The sequence below is a fragment of the Mobula birostris genome, chromosome 7, assembly GCF_030028105.1.
Source record: "Mobula birostris isolate sMobBir1 chromosome 7, sMobBir1.hap1, whole genome shotgun sequence".
Classification (NCBI taxonomy): domain Eukaryota; kingdom Metazoa; phylum Chordata; class Chondrichthyes; order Myliobatiformes; family Myliobatidae; genus Mobula; species Mobula birostris.
Window position 1 is genome coordinate 142,617,107 of NC_092376.1, and position 18,586 is coordinate 142,635,692.

Consider the following 18,586-nt stretch of genomic DNA (forward strand, 5'->3'; position numbering starts at 1 on the left):
CCTGTCCAGCATTAGGATGTTTGGAAAATCATTATAATGTTCATCAAGGTTCCAGCACATCCTTTATCTTAAAGTTGACATGTTCCAGCATACCAGTCTGATTTACACTGTGCTCACATTCATCAAGTCCCTCTCTCCAGTGAATACTGAAGCAAAATACTCATTAAAGACACAAAGACAATTGTGATTGCAGTTCTATCTCCTTTACCATAGCTTTGGAGAGGGATAGGAACAGACAAGTTAGGAAAGTGTTTAACTGGAATAAGGGGAAATATGAGGCTATCAGGCAGGAACTTGGAAGCATAAATTGGGAACAGATGTCCTCAGGGAAATGTACGGAAGAAATGTGGCAAATGTTGAGGGGATATTTGCATGGGGTTCTGCATAGATACGTTCCAATGAGACAGGGAAAGGATGGTAGGGTACAGGAACCTGGGTGTACAAAGTCTGTTATAAATCTAGTCAAGAAGAAAAGAAGAGCTTACAAAAGATAAAGATCTAGAAGATTATAAGGCTAGCAGGAAGGAGTTTAAGAAAGAAATTAGGAGTGCCAGAAGGGATCATGAGAAGGCCTTGGTGGACAGGATTAAGGAAAACTCCAAGGCATTCTACAAGCATGTGAAGAGCAAGAGGATAATACGTGAGAGAATAGGACCAATCAAGTATGACAGTGGAAAAGTGTGTATGGAACCGGAAGAGATAGCAGAGGTACTTAAAGAATACTGTACTTTGCTTCAGTATTTACTACAGAAAAGGCTCTTGGTAATTGTAGGGATGACTTACAGCAGATTGAAAAGTTTGAGCATGTAGATATTAAGAAAGAGGATGTGCTGGAGCATTTGGAAAGCATCAAGTTAGATAAGTCACCGGGACCAGACAAGATATACCCTAGGCTACTTTGGGAAGCGAGGAAAGAGATTGCTGAGCCTCTGGCGATAATCTTTGCATCATCAATGGGGACAGGAGAGGTTCCAGAGGATTGGAGGGTTGCATATGTTATTCCATTATTCAAGAAAGGGAGTAGAGACAGCCCAGGAAATTATAGACCAGTGAATCTTACTTCAGTGGTTGGTAAGTAGATGGAGAAGATCCTGAGAGGCAGGATTTATGAATATTTGGAGAGGCATAATATGATTAGGAATAGTCAGCATGGCTTTGTCAAAGGCAGGTCATGCCTTACGAGCCTGATTGAATGTTTTGAGGATGTGACGAAACACATTGATGAACGTAGAGCAGTAGATGTAGTGTATATGGATTTCAGCAAGGCATTTGATAAGGTACCCCATGCAAGGCTTATTGAGAAAGTAAAAAGGCATGGATCCAAGGGAACATTGCTTTGTGGATCCAGAACTGGCTTGCCCACGGTAGGCAAAGAGTGGTTGTAGATGGGTCATATTCTGCATGGAGGTTGGTGTCCAGTGGTGTGCCTCAGGGATCTGTTCTGGGACCCTTGCTCTTCATGGTGATTATAAAAGACCTGGATGAGGAAGTGGAGGGATGGGTTAGTAAGTTTGCTGATGACACAAAGGTTGAAGGTGTTGTGTATACTGTGGAGGGCTGTCAGAGGTTACAGTGGGACACCGATAAGATGCAAAACTGGGCTGAGAAGTGGCAGATGGAGTTCAACCCAGATAAGTGTGAAATTGTTCATTTTGGTAGGTCAAATATGATGGCAGAATATAGTATTAGTGGTAAGACTCCTGGCAGTGTGGAGGATCAGAGGGATCTTGGGGTCCGAGTCCATAGGACACTCAAAGCTGCTGCGCAGGTTGACTCTGTGGTTAAGAAAGCAAACAGTGCAATGGCCTTCATCAATCGTGGGATTGAGTTTAGGAGCCAAGAGGTAACGTTGCAGCTATATAGGACCCTGGTCAGACCCCATTTGGAGGACTATGCTCAGTTCTGTTCACCTCACTACAGGAAGGATGTGGAAACCATAGAAAGGGTACAGAGGTACAGAGGAGATTTACAAGGATGTTGCCTGGATTGGGGAGCATGCCTTATGAAAATAGGTTGAGTGAACTCAGCCTTTTGTCCTTGGAGTGATGGAGGATGAGAGGTGACCTGATAGAGTTGTATAAGATGATGAGAGGCATTGATCATGTGGATAGTCAGAGGCTTTTTCCCAGGGCTGAAATAGGTAGCAGAAGAGAGCACAGTTTTAAGGTGCTTGGAAGTAGACACAGAGGAGATGTCAGGGGTAAATATTTTTTACACACAGAGTGGTGAGTGCATGGAATGGGCTGCCGGCAACAGTGGTGGATGCGGATATGGTAGAGTCTCTCCAGAGCCCTGTCTAATCCTTGCTTCCTAAACCACCAGTATGCTTCTTTCTTCCTCTCTACATCCCTTGTTAACCATGGTTCCTTCACATTCTTTCCGAACCTCAATGGGACAAACCTCTTCGGAACCCCATGTAAGTCTCCCTAAACAACATCGATATTTCCATTCTGAATTTCCCCAAGTACATCGTTCCCGATTTATGCTCCCAAGTTCCTGCCTAATAGCATCAAAATTTCCTCTCCTCCAACTACTTTTCCTCTCCAAGTTTATGGTCAAGGTCTGGGAGCTGCGGTCACTGTCTCCACTGAGAGAACCGTCACCTGACTACCTTCATTGCCTCATATTGGATCCAGTATAGCCTCTCCTCTAGTCAGCCTGCTTACATACTGTGTCAGGAATCCTTCCTGGATACACCAAACTAACTCTGCCCCACCTAAGCATTTTGCATGAAGGGTGTGCCAATAAATATCAGGGAAGTTGATACTTGACAACAACCCTGTTATTTTTGCACCTTTCCAGAATCTGTCACCCAAACTGCTCCTCATTGTCCCTGATGCTATTGGGGGCCTATAGAATACTCACATTAGAGTGATTGCTCCCTGTTACTGACTTGCACCCATGCAGACCCAGTAAATGATCCCTCCAAGATCTCCACCCTTTCTGCAGCTGCTTTGCAATCCCTAATTAGCAATAGCACTCCCCACCTCTTACACCCTCCCTGTCCCTTTTGAAATATCTAAACCCCAGAAAAACCAGCAGCCATTCCTGCTCTTCTGACAGCCAAGTCTCTGTAATGACTTATAACATCATAGTTCTTTGTGTTGATTGATCCATGATCTGAGTTCTTCATCCTTGTTCCTGATACCTCTGGCTTTAAAAAGACACATTTTATCCCATCGAACTGACTGCAATTATGCCATAGCCATTGCCTACCCTTCCTCTTGGTCTCTCTACACATTGCATCTATCTATATACTGACTGCTCCATCCTTTGACCTATCACTCTTATTCCTATCCCCTTGTCAAACTAGTTAAACTTCTCCTCAGCAGCATTGCAAGCCTGCCCACTAGAATATTAATACCCCTCGAGTTCAAGTGTAATCTGTCCCTTTTGTACACATCATACCTTCCCCAAAAGAGATCCTGAAGTTCCACAAATTCAAGTCCCTGTCCCCTGCACCAATTCTTCAGTCACACATTCATCTACCTCATCATTCTATTCTTACCCTCACTGATGCATGGCCTAGGCAGCAATCCAAAGATTACTACCCTTGAGGTCCTGCTATTCAGTTTCTTACTTAGCTCACTATATTTCCTCTTCAGGACCTCATCCCTTTTCCTATCTATGTTATTGGTACCATGACTTTTGGCTGCTCACCCTTGCCCTGAAACCAAATCTGAGACATCACTGACTCTGGCACCTGGGAGATCACATATTATCTGGATCTCTCTTTCAAATTCACAGAATCTCCTATCTGTTCACTAACTATTGAATTCCCTATCACTACCGCTCTCCTCTTCCCCCTTTCCTTCTGAATATTGTGACAACAGACCAAATTATCAGAAGATTGATGCCGATAAGATAACAACGGGGGAACATTTAAAATGCTAATAAGAGAGAGACGAGTGAGATTACTGAAAGGAGACACAGTTCCGAGTATTGTCAGAGACCGGTTGCTTTGAACCCGAACTGTTTGAAGTTTGATGGACAGGCGATACCCCAGCAGGGGGATAAAAGGAACAGGTTCGCTAAGACAAGACACACCACGACACCACGAGGTAACGAGACCCTGGAAGCGGTGTGCCCCCACAAGTTGGTAGGAGTTTTGGAGGTCTGGTGGTGGGACCAGCCATAGACGCACAGGGTAGAAAGTTACGGTCGGGCGGGAACCTGGTGTGTGTGTCCGCCCTTGCCTGGGTGCCGGGTTCACCGCAGAAGAACGATCGTATCTGGAACAGAGGGGTCACAGTCGGTGACCTCAGAAGACATTACAAAGGGCTCGCCTGAAAGCTAACTGCGAGGAATATCGAAGGTCTGTTTGGAATCCGATTTGCATATTCATTCGCGCTCTCTCTCTCTCTCTCTCTCTCTCTCTCTCTTCCCAACGGCACGACAGCGATTACTGCGAACTGAAACTGAACTGAACTCTGTGTCACTTGTGACTGATCATTTTACCCCTAGACTGCGATAGAGCTTGATTGATCCTATTATCATAGTTCCGTCTACATGTATGTTTATTCATTGCTAACCTGTTGCATTTATATCCTTACGTTTAGAGTACGGTGTTACTTATTTCTTTAATAAAACTTTCTTAGTTCCAGTAATCCAGACTCCAACTAAGTGGTCCATTTCTGCTGGTTTGGCAACCCAGTTACGGGGTACGTAACAATATATATAAAATACTATCTACATAAGGAAAACGTGTATTTAATTTTGTTTTACTTTAAATGAGGCGTGCACGTATCACGCAGTAGTGTCATAATGTTTGCAATTCACTTATTTTTACTTATATAACCCATAATGAATAATTTAAATGAACAAGAATGCTTAATCAAACAATATATTTACTATATTACTCTCTCTGGCTATCCATCGCATAGGATGATGATGGTTTCTTTCAGTCAGTTAGTGGGGTTTGATGATACCCCACTCCTCAGAAAGGAAAAGTGTGTACGTGAGTGGATTTTAGGTGAGTTGGGGGTTGCACAGGTCCAGACCCCCCTCTCGACATCCCCTCCCGGATCCAGCGGCATGGTGGGGTCCAAGACAGCTGGGGGAAGTTTTGTTGCAGTGAATAGCCAGACCAAGCTTCGATGCAAGGGATGCCCTTTCCGCGCTTCACGGCACGTGTTTGCTAGATGGCCCTTGACCCTACAAGAGGGTTCATCCGCCCTTTGACAGGTCTTGTTTTTCGTCCTGCAGGGTGTCTAGCCACCCTCCTCAGCAGGCAAGCCTCGTGGGGCAGCCGGCTTAGTCGCTGACCACCTGACCATGTGACAGGTAGTACTGGGATACATGGTTCCAGTAGCACTCAGACGAGTGACCTGACCATACTATATTACTACTGAGATATTAAACAGAACAGTTTTGGGGATAAAGAGGGAAGTTAGGAGTTAAGAGTTAGGGGTCACGTTAGGGTTTAGGGACAGGGATGTGATGAAATCAGATCTCATGGTTGGAGTCTAAGTCTCCACTCCATGTTCAAATGCCTACAATGTGGACATGGGACATCCATGCACTCTGCCGGAATGTTTAACCAAATGCCCAGCCGGCAGACCAGCGTAATGGTCTTACCCAACTTAATGCTCTTTAAGAGACCTAACACTACCTCTTCCTTTACCTCCAAATGTCCCAGCATATCACTACACTTTACACTGATCTCTCTTTCCTCCACATCCTTCTCCTTGGTAAATATTGATGCATTGAGGCCCTCACCCATATTCTCCACATCCAAACAAATGTTCCCCCTTTTATCCCTGAGTGGTCTTACTCTCTCCTTAGCTACCCTCTTGCTCTAGTTGCATTGGATGTAAGAATGCCTTGAGATTCTCTTTAAGCCTACTTGCCAAGAATTTTTCATGGCCCCTCCTGGCTTTTGTAATTCCCTTCAGGCTTCATTATGATCCTCAAGGGCTCTATTTGATTCTAACCCCTCCTATAGTTTGCATAGTCGGGAGGAGAAGATGGCGACGCGACGCAGCTCGCAGCGGCCACTCCGGTGGCGATGTCTGTTATCTGTCAAGTAGGGTGCCATGCACAATCCTGATTTGATGGAGATGGACGTGAGAGCACGAAGGAGCATCTCGAGAAACTTCTGGAATGCTTGCTTCGCTGCTGCTGCTACTGTGTGATCCAGAATCTCTGGAGGGGAACGCCCCAAGTCCTCGGCTTTGCTTGTTGCTCGGCGGCTGGGGCGGGATCGAAGCGCTTGGCAGAGGATGGTGCTCAGAGAGGCTGTGTCGGAGGGGCTGGTCAGAGGCTCAAAGCTTTCGGACGGGCTCAGAGTCGGCTGTGGTTGGGTGCTTCCAATGCATCGGCAAGTTGTCAGCACTTGGAGGTTCACAGCAGGGAAAGTTTCTCCCTTCTGCCGCCTGCATGAGGTGATGAGTCAATCGGGACTTTGAGACTTTTTTTTTACCGTGTCCATGGTCTGCTCTTTATCAAATTATAGTTTTGCTTTGCACTGCTGTAAATATATGTTATAATTATGTGGTTTTGTCAGTTTTAGTCTTGGTTTGTCCTTTTTTTGTGATATCGTTCTGGAGGAACATTGTATCATTTTTTAATGCATGCATTTCTAAATGACAATAAACGAGGATTGAGTGTCCTCATAATCTAATACTTTTCCTTCTCCTTCCTGACTAAATTCATCAACTCTCTTGACATCCTAGGTTCTCTTACTTTGCCACCCATATCCTTCCTTTGTACTGAAACATACAATACCTGTCCAGTGTGTATTTCGCCTTTAAACACTCTCCACATGTCAGATGTGGACTTGCCCTAAAACTGCCATTCCCAATTAATTCTTCCTGATTCCTGCCTAATACTCTAGTAATTTGCCCAGCTCCAATTCAACATTCTCCTTTAAGTTCTATAGCTATCGTAAAACTTCAGGAGTTGTAGTCACTGTTATGTAAGTGCTCACCCACTGAAAGGTCGGTCACCTAGCTGGGCTTCTAACCCAACATCCAGATCCAGTACACCCCTTCCTCTTGTTGGACTATTTACATACTGATTTAAGAAATCCCCGTAGATACTCCTAACAAATTCTGCCCCATCTAAACCTCTTGCACTCAGAAGGTCCCAGTTTATATCAGAAAAGTCAAAATCCCCCCATTACAACAACTCTATTCTTTTCACACCTTTTCTTAATCAGCCTGCATATCTATTTCTCAATGTCGCAGTGGCTACAGGGGGGCTGTAGTACAATTCCATCAACTCTATTTTTGAGTTCTACCCATATAGAATGAGTGGAGGAGCCCTCCATAATGCCCCCTCTGAGCGTAGCTGTGATATTTCCCCTCATTAATAGTGCAACTCTCCCCTCATTTTTAAGTCCCTCTCTATCCCCTCTAAAACATCGAAACCCTGTGATGTTAAGCATCCATCCCGGTCACTCTCTCAACCAAGTTTCTGTAAGGGCCATAACATCATAGATCCATGTACTGATCCATGATCTAAGTTAATCACCTTTATCCATAATACTCATATCATTACAATACACACTCTTAGATCATAGGATCATAAGACAGAGGAGCAGAATTATGCCATTTGGCTCATTGAGTCTGCACTGCCACTTCATCATGGCTGATCCAATTTTCCTCTCAGCCCCAATCTCCTGCCTTCTTCCCGTATCCCTTCTTGCCCTGACTAATCAAGAATCTATCACCCTCTGCCTGAAATATACACAATGACTTGACCTCAACAACTGCCTGTGGCAACAAATTGCACAGATTCACCACTCTCTGGCTAAAGAAGTTCCTCCTCATCTCCATTCTAAAAGGACATCTCTCTATTCTGAGGCTGCATTCTCTGGTCTTAGACTCCCCTACCACAGGAACATCCTCTCCATATCCACTCTATTGAGACCTGTCAACATTTGGTAGGTTCCAATGAGATCCCCCCTCATTCTTCTGAATTCCTTTGAGTACATGCTCAGAACCATCAAACACTCCTCAATTGATCCTGGAATCAATTTCACGAAAATCATTTGAAATCTTTCCAATATCAGCACATTCTTTCTTAGATAAGGGCCTAAGACTACTCACAGTACTCTAAGTGGGGCCTCACCAGTTCCTTATAAAGCCTCAAAATTACATCCTTGCTTTTATATTCAATTCATCTCAAAATGAATGCTAACATAACATTTGCCTTCATCACCACCAACTCAACTTACAGTTAACCTTTAGGCAAATCCTACACAAGGAAACTGAAGTCCCTTTGCACTGCTGATTTTTGAGTTTTCTCCCCATTTAGAAAATAGTCTACTCTTTTATTTCTTCTATCAAAGTACATGACTGTACACTTCCTGACACTGTATTCTATCTGCCACTTCTTTGCTTATTCTTCTAATCCGTCTTAAATCTTACTCTAGCATCAACTCCCTCAAAACTAACTCCACCTATCTTCGCATCGTTCACAAACTTGGCCACAAAGCCATCAATTCTGGCATCCAAATCATTGATATATACCATAAAAAGAAATGGTCACAACACAACCCAATGTGGAACACCACGAGTCACTGGCAGCCAATCAGGAAAGGCTCCCTTTATTCCCACTTTTTGCCTCCTGCCAACCAGCCAATGTTTTATCCATATTGGAATCTTTCCTGCAATAACATTGGCTCTTGTTAGGCAGCCTCACATGTGGCACCTTGTCAAAGGCCTTTTAAAAATCTAAGTACGTAATATCCTCTGACTCCCTTTGTCTACCCTGCTTGTTATTTCTTCAAAGAATTCCAACATATTTGTCAGGCAAGATTTTCCCTTAAGGAAACCATGCTGATTTCAGCTTATTTTATCATGTGCCTCCAAGTACTTCGAAACCACATCCTTAACAACATCTTCCCAACCACTGAGGTCAGACTAACTGGCCTATAATTTCTCTTCCTAAAGTCTTCCGGCATGAAGACTGATGCAAAATACTTATTCAGTTCATCCACCATTTCCTTATCACCCATTACTACCTCTGCAGTATCATTTCCAGCAGTCCAATATCTGTAATACTACTGGATAGCTTACATTCGTATTCCATCTTTTCCTTCTTGACGACATTTTTTAGTTGCCTTCGGTTGGTTTTTAAAAGCCTCCCAATCAACTAACTTCCTACTAATTTTTGCTCTATTGTATGCCTTCTCTTTAGCTTTTATGTTGGCTTTGACTTCTATTGTCAGCCATGGTTCTATCATCTTACCTTTTGATTACTTCATTGTCTTTGGGATGTATCTATACTTGCCTTTCGAATTGCTCCCAGAAACTCCCGCCATTGTTGCTCTGCTGTCATCTCTGCTAGTGTTCCCTTCCAAACAATTTTGGCCAGCTTCTCTCTCATGCCTCTGTAATTCCCTTTGTTCCACTGTAATACTGATACATCTGACTTTAGATTCTCCTTCTCAAATTGCAGGGTGAATTTTATTATATTATGATCACTGCCTCCAGGTGTTCCTTTACCTTAAGTTCTCTAATCAATTTCAGTTCATTGCACAACACCCAATTTAGAAAAGCTCATCCCCCAGTGGGCTCAACCACGAGCTGCTCTAAAAAACAAGTTTGTAGGTATTCTACAAATTTTCTCTGTTGGGATCCAGCACCAACCTGATTTTCTCAATCTACCAGCAAATTGAAACCCCCCATGATCATTGTAACATTGCCCCTTTGACATGTACTTTCTAAATCCTGTTGTAATTTGTAGACCACATCTTTATTACTGTTCAGAGGTCCGCATGTAACTCGGTATCTTGTTAATCTTGCAGTTTCTTTACTCTAACCACAATGATTCTACGTCTTCCAATCCTATGTCACTTCCTTTTAATGGTTTCATTTCATGTTTACCAACAGAGCTCTTTCACCCCCTCTGCCTACCTGCCTGTACTTTCGATACAATGTGTATCCTTAGTTGGTAAACTCCCAGCTATAATTTTTTTCCAGCTATGATTCAATGATGCCCACAAAATCATACATACCAATTGAGAGCATCCTGACTGGCTGCATCACTGCCTGGTATAGGAACTGTACTTCCCTCAAGCACAGGACTCTGCAGAGAGTGGTGCGGACAGCCCAGCGCATCTGTAGATGTGAACTTCCCACTTTTCAGGACATTTACAGAGACAGGTGTTTAAAAAGGGCCCGAAGGATCACTGGGGACCAGAGCCACCCAACCACAAACTGTTCCAGCTGCTACCATCCGGGAAATGGTACTGCAGCATAAAAGCCAGGATCAACAGACTCTGGGACAGCTTCTTTCACCAGGCCATCAGACTGATTAATTCATGCTGACACAAATGTATTTCCATGTTATATTGACTGTCCTGTTGTACATACTATTTATTATAAATTATTATAAATTGCACATTGGACATTTAGACGGAGACATAACATTAAGATTTTTACTCCTCATGTATGTAAAGGATGTGTAAAAAATTCAATTAAATTCAATAACTACTACAAGTTCATCCACCTTATTCCATATACCACGTGCATTCAAATATAAAACCTTCAGTCCTGTATTCATGCAAACAACAGGAATTCTGCACATGCTGGAAATTCAAGCAACACACATAAAAGTTGCTGGTGAATGCAGCAGGCCAGGCAGCATCTATAGGAAGAGGTGCAGTCGACGTTTCAGGCCGAGACCCTTCCTGACGAAGGGTCTCGGCCTGAAACATCGACTGCACCTCTTCCTATAGATGCTGCCTGGCCTGCTGCGTTCACCAGCAACTTTTATGAGTCCTGTATTCATCACCCTTTTCAAATTTTCCCCTTTTACATTGCATTTCATCCTGTTGACTGCAATTTTGCTGTCATCAGCCTTGCTAGCAGTCTCACTACACACTGCCTCTGTTTGCAAACTAACTACCCCATTCTCAGCCTATCACTCTAGCTCCCATCACCCTGCCAAATTAGTTTACACCCTCCCGAACAGCTCTAGCAAATCTGGATGTGGTTCCCCTTGGGTTCAGATGTAACCCATCTGTAACCCAGGTTAATTAAACCTGAAAGATGTAATGTCAGAAAGCTCCACTTGCGGAGGGATGAAAATGAGGTTTACCGAATTTTTTAAAAAAGAGAACTTGGATAAAAAAAACTATGCGAGAATGAGGCGTGGCTGACAGTGCAGGAAAGCGAGAGAAACACGGCAAACTATTAGAGACTAAAGATATAAACTGTTAAAACTGGAATTAGTAGTGAGTACCTCTACCCTGCTTGCTTGAAAACCTCAAGGTGAAACCCCTGGAGGAGAGACGATAGCAATAAAAGAGCTATAGAAGCTACAACTGTTCAAGCAGCAGCTGTAATGATACAATATCGGCAGAGACAAGCGTCCAAAATCTCTACTGTGTAACCGGTAATTAATCTTGTTAAATCACACCAAGGGATTTGTTGAGTTAAAACTTTTACTGTTCTGAGTGTATCAATTTGTGTGCGAAACACGTTCAGTAGTGTAACTGAGAAATGTTTGGAAATGACAATGTGATATTGAGTTATTTCGAAATAGAAAATAGAATGTGTATAAAATCTTACAAATTGTAATCCTGTTGTATACAGGTCAGGGATTTTTTTGTGTGTTGTGAATCGACTTTCTGTGAATGATAACTATTTAATCCAACAGAACAAACAAGATGGCGAGCCATCCAAGGTGAAGAACTGGCGTGGGAACAAAATGTTTCATGATATAGAGGACTTAAAACAGTTGGATGTATAAGTTTATTTTCATTTGAAGGATCTGAATTTGATTTTCTGCAAGAGCTGATTATTTTTACAAAGATTTTGCTAAGTTACTGAATGAGAATTACTTTGTTTAAAAGTTGTGATGTTGGAGAATTGTCATGAAATGAGTTAAGCTGTATAGACATATAATTTTTGAATTTGAAGACATTCTGACTTGAACTGAAACTGAAGTTAACCATGAGACTTAAGAATAAGGAATTCAATTAGTTTTTCTAAAAAAAAAGGAAAAGTTAGTCTGTAAACCTTTAAATAGGGAATAACACCAGATCTAATTAGTTAGAGAAATCGGAGTAACAAAGGTTATCCTAATGAATATCACTGATTCTAACTAAACAGGAATTTGGTTTTTATTGATATCTGAGATTTGGAACCTAAACAGAAGGTTGGAATTTTAAATTGTTTTTACTCATGTAAATACCTTGTATATGTTGTTTCTTTTTATCAACAAAACTTACCTCCCAGAAGTACAGTACCTTCAGATAGTAGGGAGTACCCTGTGGCTATCCCCCTCAGTAATTGTTATCTTGTTTTGGATGCTGTTGAGGGGGGTGACCTGACAGAGGATGACCACAGCGATCAGGTCTCTGGCACCGAATCTGGTTCTATGGTGCAGAAGGGAGAGAAGATGATGAAGGATGCAGTAGTCCCATAGTGAAGGGAACAGACAGGAGGTTCTATCAGCCTGATGGAGATACCTGCATGGTATGTTATCTCCCAGGTGTCAGGGTATGGGATATCTTGGATCAGGTGCAGACTATTCTGAAGGGAGAGGGTGAACACTTTGGTACCAATGACAAGGTAGTAATTTCAGGATTGCTGCCTGTGCCACATGCTAACGAGCGCAAGAATAGCATGATCAGACATAATAATGTGTGGTGAAGAGACTGGTGAAGGGGGAAGGGCTTCGGGTTCTTGGATCATTGGGGTCTTTTCTGGGGGAGGTACGACCTGTACAAAAAGGACAGGTTACACCTGAACCCAAAGGGGTCCAATATCCTAGCAGGCAGGTTTAATAGAGCTGTTAGGGGGGGGTTTAAACTAATTTGACAGGGGGGTGGGAACCAGAGTGATAGGGCTGAGGAAGGGGAAAACAGAAATAAATCAAAGATAGCGTGCAAGAGAGATGATAGAAAAGACAGGCAAGAGATGAGGCATAATTACAGCCAGTGGGATGAGTTACAGGGCAATAGAGGCATGGTGCAGTTAAAACAGAAAGCAACAAATACTGGACTGAAAGTGTTGTATTTGAATGCACGCAACATAAGAAATAAAATGGACGATCTTGAAATTCAGCTACAGATTGGCAGATATGACGCTGTGGCCATCTCTGAAACTTGGCTAAAGAATGGCTGCCATTGGGAGCTGAACGTCCAAGGACATACGGTGTATCAGAAAGATAGGTTAGTAGGCAGAGGGGGTGGTGTGGCCCTGTGTATAAGAAATAATATTAAATCATTAGAAAGGGATGACATAGGATCCAAAGGTGTAGAGTCTCTATGGGTTGAGTTAATAAATGGCAAGGGTAGAAGGGCCCTAATGGCAGTTGTATGCAGGCCTCCAAACAGCAGCCGGGATGTGGATTACAAATTACTGCATTTTGGAAGGACAAATCAAGGTAGGAAATGGTAGGGCACTGAGGAGTGCAGAGGAACAAAGAGATCTGGGAGCTCAGATACAGAATTCCCTGAAAGTGGCGTCACAAGTAGACAGGGTTGTAAAGAAGGCTTTTGGCATCCCAGCATTCATGAATCAAAGTATTGAGTAGAGGAGTTGGGATGTTGTGTAAGACATTGCTGAGGCCAAATTTGGAGTATTGTGTACAGTTCTGGTCACCTAACTATAGGAAGGATATCAGTAAGATTGGAAGAGTGCAAAGAAGATTTACTAGGATGTTGCCGGGTCTTCAGGAGTTGAGTTACAGGGAAAGATTGAACAGGTTAGGACTTCATTCCTTGGAGCGTAGAAGAATGAAGGGAGATTTGATAGAGGTTTACAAAATTATGAGGGGTATAGACAGAGTAAATGTGAATACGCTCTTTACACTTAGATTAGGAGAGATAAATACGAGAGGACATGGCTTTAGGGTGAAAGGGGAAAGGTTTAGGAGGAACATTAGGGGGAACTTCTTCACTCAGAGAGTGGTGGGAGTGTGGAATGAGCTGCCGTCTAACATGGTAAATGAGGGCTCACTCTTAAGTTTTAAGAATAAATTGGATAGGTACATGGATGGCAGAGGTCTGGAGGGTTGTGGGCTGGATGCTGGTCAATAGGACTAGCGGAATAATGTTTTGACATGGACTAGAAGGGCCAAATGGCCTGTTATTTGTGCTGTACTGTTCTATGGTTCTATATATAGTGCCTCAAAAAAATATTTAGCCCCATAACTATTTTCATTTTTAACTGTCTCATTTTCTAAAATTAAATATATCGAAGTAGGATTTTTTGAGCTAGTCCACTAAACATTGTGCATCATGTCAAATCAAAAGAAAAACTCCAAAACCCTGTCAACAATTTACTAAAAATTAAAAACCAAAGTCGTGAGGCTGAAAAACTATTCATCCCCTTTGTAATCACTATGCTAACTTTCCTCAAGTGCAATACTGTATGTTACCTTACCAACTCACCCAATTTGTTGATGTAGAAATTGGAAGATCACCTGATTTTAATGAATTCATAAGAATAATTACACCCTCTCTCTGTAAGGTGCGACAGAATGGTAGATCTTCAACAGATCAAACAAAACTGAAGACAAAAGAGTATTCATGTCAGGGAAATAATAATAGAAAAGCACTAACCTGGAGAAGGGTATAAGACCATCTCAAAGGTACTGAACACACCGCTGAGCTCAGTGCAGGCCACTGTGAAGCCACAGACACACTACTTAGGTCGCCAGAGGAGAATGGCACTTTTACCTATGAGCGGTTATATGATGCCAACAGTCACTCTGAATGAGCAGCAGAATTCAATGGCTGCAATTGGAGATGAAGTTCATGGCTCCACAATCTCTAAGGCCTTGTACAAAATGGAGGAGTGGCAAGGAAGAAGCTCTGGCTAAAAAAAAAAAGCCTATCCTTGCTCATAAAACTTTGCAAAGCATCACTTAGCAGATACTGTAAAGATGTGGAAGAAGCTCTTGTGGTTGTATGAGACTAAAGTGGAACTTTTTGGCCTCAACACCAAGTGGTAAATGTGGCATAAATTTAATAGTGCGCATCAGTCAGGTAACACCATCCCTACTGTAAAGTATGGTGGAGGTAGCATCATGCTATGGGATCCCTTTCTGCAGCAGGGACTGGAAATCTAGTCAGGGTAGATGGGAAGATGAATGCTGCTAAATACAGAGAGTTCCTGGATAAAAACCTGCTACCTTCTGCCAGGAAGCTCAAACTGAGAAGGAAGTTCAGCAGGACAATGGCCCAAAGCACACCGCCAGAGCAACCATGAGGTGGCTTCAAATGAAGAAAATTGATATCCTTTAGTGGCTCAGTCAGAATCCTGATCTTAACCTGATTAAGCACCTCTGGCAAGACCTCAAGATTGATGTCCACCAATGCTCCCCAACTAACCTGCCACAAGGAGGAATGGGCAAATCTTGCTCCATCATGTTGAGCAAAGCGAATAGAGAATAATCCAAAAAGCCTACTGGCTGTAATAGTTGTGAGAGGTGATTCAGCCAGGTACTGAACAAAGGGGGATGAATACTTTCGAACTGCTGACATTTCAGGTTTTGAAGTTTTAGATTTTCATACTTCACAACTTTCCCTGTTTTCAGGCTCTGCTGTGAAAAAGGAGCATGTAATTCATGAATAAAAATTCTCAGTTAAATTGATCAAAATCTCTGGTTGTAATACTCATTTATGTGAACAGAGGGTTGGTAGCTGAATACTTTTTCATGGAATTGTGTGTGTACGTGTATATATACATACATACACACACACATAGTGGCATGCAAAAGTTTGGGCACCCCTGGTCAAAATTTCTGTTACTGTGAATAGTTAAGTGAGCAGAAAATGAACTGATCTCCAAAAGTCATAAAGTTAAAGATGAAACATTCTTTTCAACATTTTAAGGAAAAGTAGTGTATTATTTTTATTATGTACAATTTTAGATTGAAAAAAGGAAAGGAGTACCATGCAAAAGTATGGGCACCCCAAGAGATTTGAGCTCTCGGATAACTTTTACCAAGGTCTCAGACCTTATTTGGCTTGTTAGGACTATGGCTTGTTCACAATCATCATTATGAAAGGCCAGGTGATGCAAATTTCAAAGCTTTATAAATACCCTGACCCCTCAAACCTTGTCCCAACAATCAGCTGCTATGGGCTCCACTAAACAGCTGCCTAGCACTCTGAAAATTAAAATAAACAATGCCCACAAAGCAGGAGAAGGCTATGAAAAGATAGCAAAGCATTCCATTCTGAAGTGGCTTCCTTGACTCATATGTTTTGGTCTTGTCCTTTCTTGCATAAATATTGGAAAGATATCTTTGATATTATTTCTACTGTTTTGCGTATTAATTTACAACCGCACCCTGTTACTGCACTTTTTGGGTTACCAATGATGGAAGATAATTACTTATCTCCTTCAGCCTGTCGGATGATTGTTTCTTTAACATTAATGGCTAGAAAATTTATCTTATTGAACTGGAAAGAGGTCAATCCCCCTACTACATTTCAATGGTTTTCTCAAACTATATCTTGTTTAAGTTTAGAGAAAATTAGAAGTGGCACCTCCGACCCTATGATTAAGTTTGAAGAAACTTGGAGACCATTTATTCAACATTTCCATATGATGTAGTTTGACCTTTTCAAAGCCTTTTTTAACTTAAAATACACGGATAGAGGAGTGGAGTTAACGACATTAATGATTCTATCCAATGTAGTATGTTAGCCTGTCTTTTTTTTCTATAGTTCTGTTTTTAGTTTTATTTAGTTTGGGTTATTATCGCTTAGTTTAATTAATACGTCTTTTTTTTTCTTTTCTAATTCGGGGTTTTTTTTAGATTTTTTCTCATTTATCCCTTTACCATGTTAATTATATTTAGAGTTTGGGAAACTTTATGTATCTGTATTATTACCAATGCTATATTTGTAATGTTAATTATTAATAATGTAATCCCTATCTCTGTTCATTAATACTGTTGTTATGTTTATAATTTTGAAAATTAATAAAAATATTGGAAAAGAAGATAGCAAAGTGTTTTCAGGTAGCCGTTTCCTCAGTTCATAATGTAATTAAGAAATGGCATTTAACAGGAACGGTGGAGGTCAAGTTGAGGTCTGGAAGTCCAAGAAAACTTTCCGAGAGAACTGCTCGTAGGATTGCTAGAAAGGCAAATCAGAACCCCTGTTTGACTGCAAAAGGCCTTCAGGAAGATTTAGCAGACTCTGGAGTGGTGGTGCACTGTTCTACTGTGCAGCGACACCTGCACAAATATGACCTTCATGGAAGAGTCATCAGAAGAAAACCTTTCCTGCATCCTCACTACAAAATTCAGCGTCAGAAGTTTGCAAAGGAACATCTAAACAAGCCTGATGCATTTTGGAAACAAGTCCTGTGGACTGATGAAGTTAAAATAGAACTTCTTGGCCGCAATGAGCAAAGGTACTGTATGTTTGGAGAAAAAAGGGTGCAGAATTTCATGAAAAGAACACCTCTCCAACTGTTAAGCATGGGGGTGGATCGATCATGCTTTGGGCTTGTGTTGCAGCCAGTGGCACAGGGAACATTTCACTGGTAGAGGGAAGAATGAATTCAATTAAATACCAACAAATTCTGGAAGCAAACATCACACCATCTGTAAAAAAGGCTGAAGATGAAAAGAGGATGGCTTCCATAACAGGATAATGATCGTAAATGCACCTCAAAATCCACAATGGACTACCTCAAGAGGTGCAAGCTGAAGGTTTTGCCATGGCCCTCACAGTCCCCCGCCCTAAACATCATCGAAAATCTGTGGATAGACCTCAAAAGGGCAGTGCATGCAAGACGGCCCAAGAATCTCACAGAACTAGAAGCCTTTTTGCAAGGAAGAATGGGTGAAAATCCCCCAAACAAGAATTGAAAGACTCTTAGCTGGCTACAGAAAGCATTTACAGGCTGTGATACTTACCAAAGGGGGTGTTACTAAGTACTGACCATGCAGGATGCCCAAACTTTTGCTTCAGGCCCTTTTCCTTTTTTGTTATTTTGAAACTGTAAAAGATGGAAATAAAAAAGTAATCTTGCTTAAAATATTAAAGAAATGTGTTGTGGCGGCTTGTCCATGCAGCAAGTGAACCGGCTCCAGCAGTCACAGGCAAGTCCACAGCCAGCGGAAACCAAGAGGGCTCTGAATTTCACGGGGCAGACCTTGGCCTGGAAGCCAACATCACTTCCGCCCTGCAAAGAGCGGGGGATGCTGGGAGCGGGCACTTAAGCGTGCACGGATTGAAACAGTAAACAGTTCAACCAGACCCTGCTCAACTCAGTGTGCTGCTTTCACTCGATGTGTAACAGCGCGACCACATTGGTGACCCTGACGGTCCAACGGCATTCGGACCCAGCATGAGTGACTCGGCTCTGCAGAATGCAGTTTCCCTTAAACTGCCAACTTTCTGGACTACTCAACCCCCGGTCTGGTTTGAAAGTTTTCGACTTTCTGCGTCAGCCCCTGGCAACAGCCAGGTACGAGGCACTCAAGGCCCTGTTAATCCACACATTTGGCCTCTCCCACCGCAAATTGGCCGCACGGTTACTGCATATGGACGGCCTGGACAACTAAGCACCATCAGCCCTGATGAGCGACATGCTAGCACTGGCAGATGGCCATAAGCCTTGCCTGCTTCTTGAACAGATCTTCTTGGAGCAAAATGCCA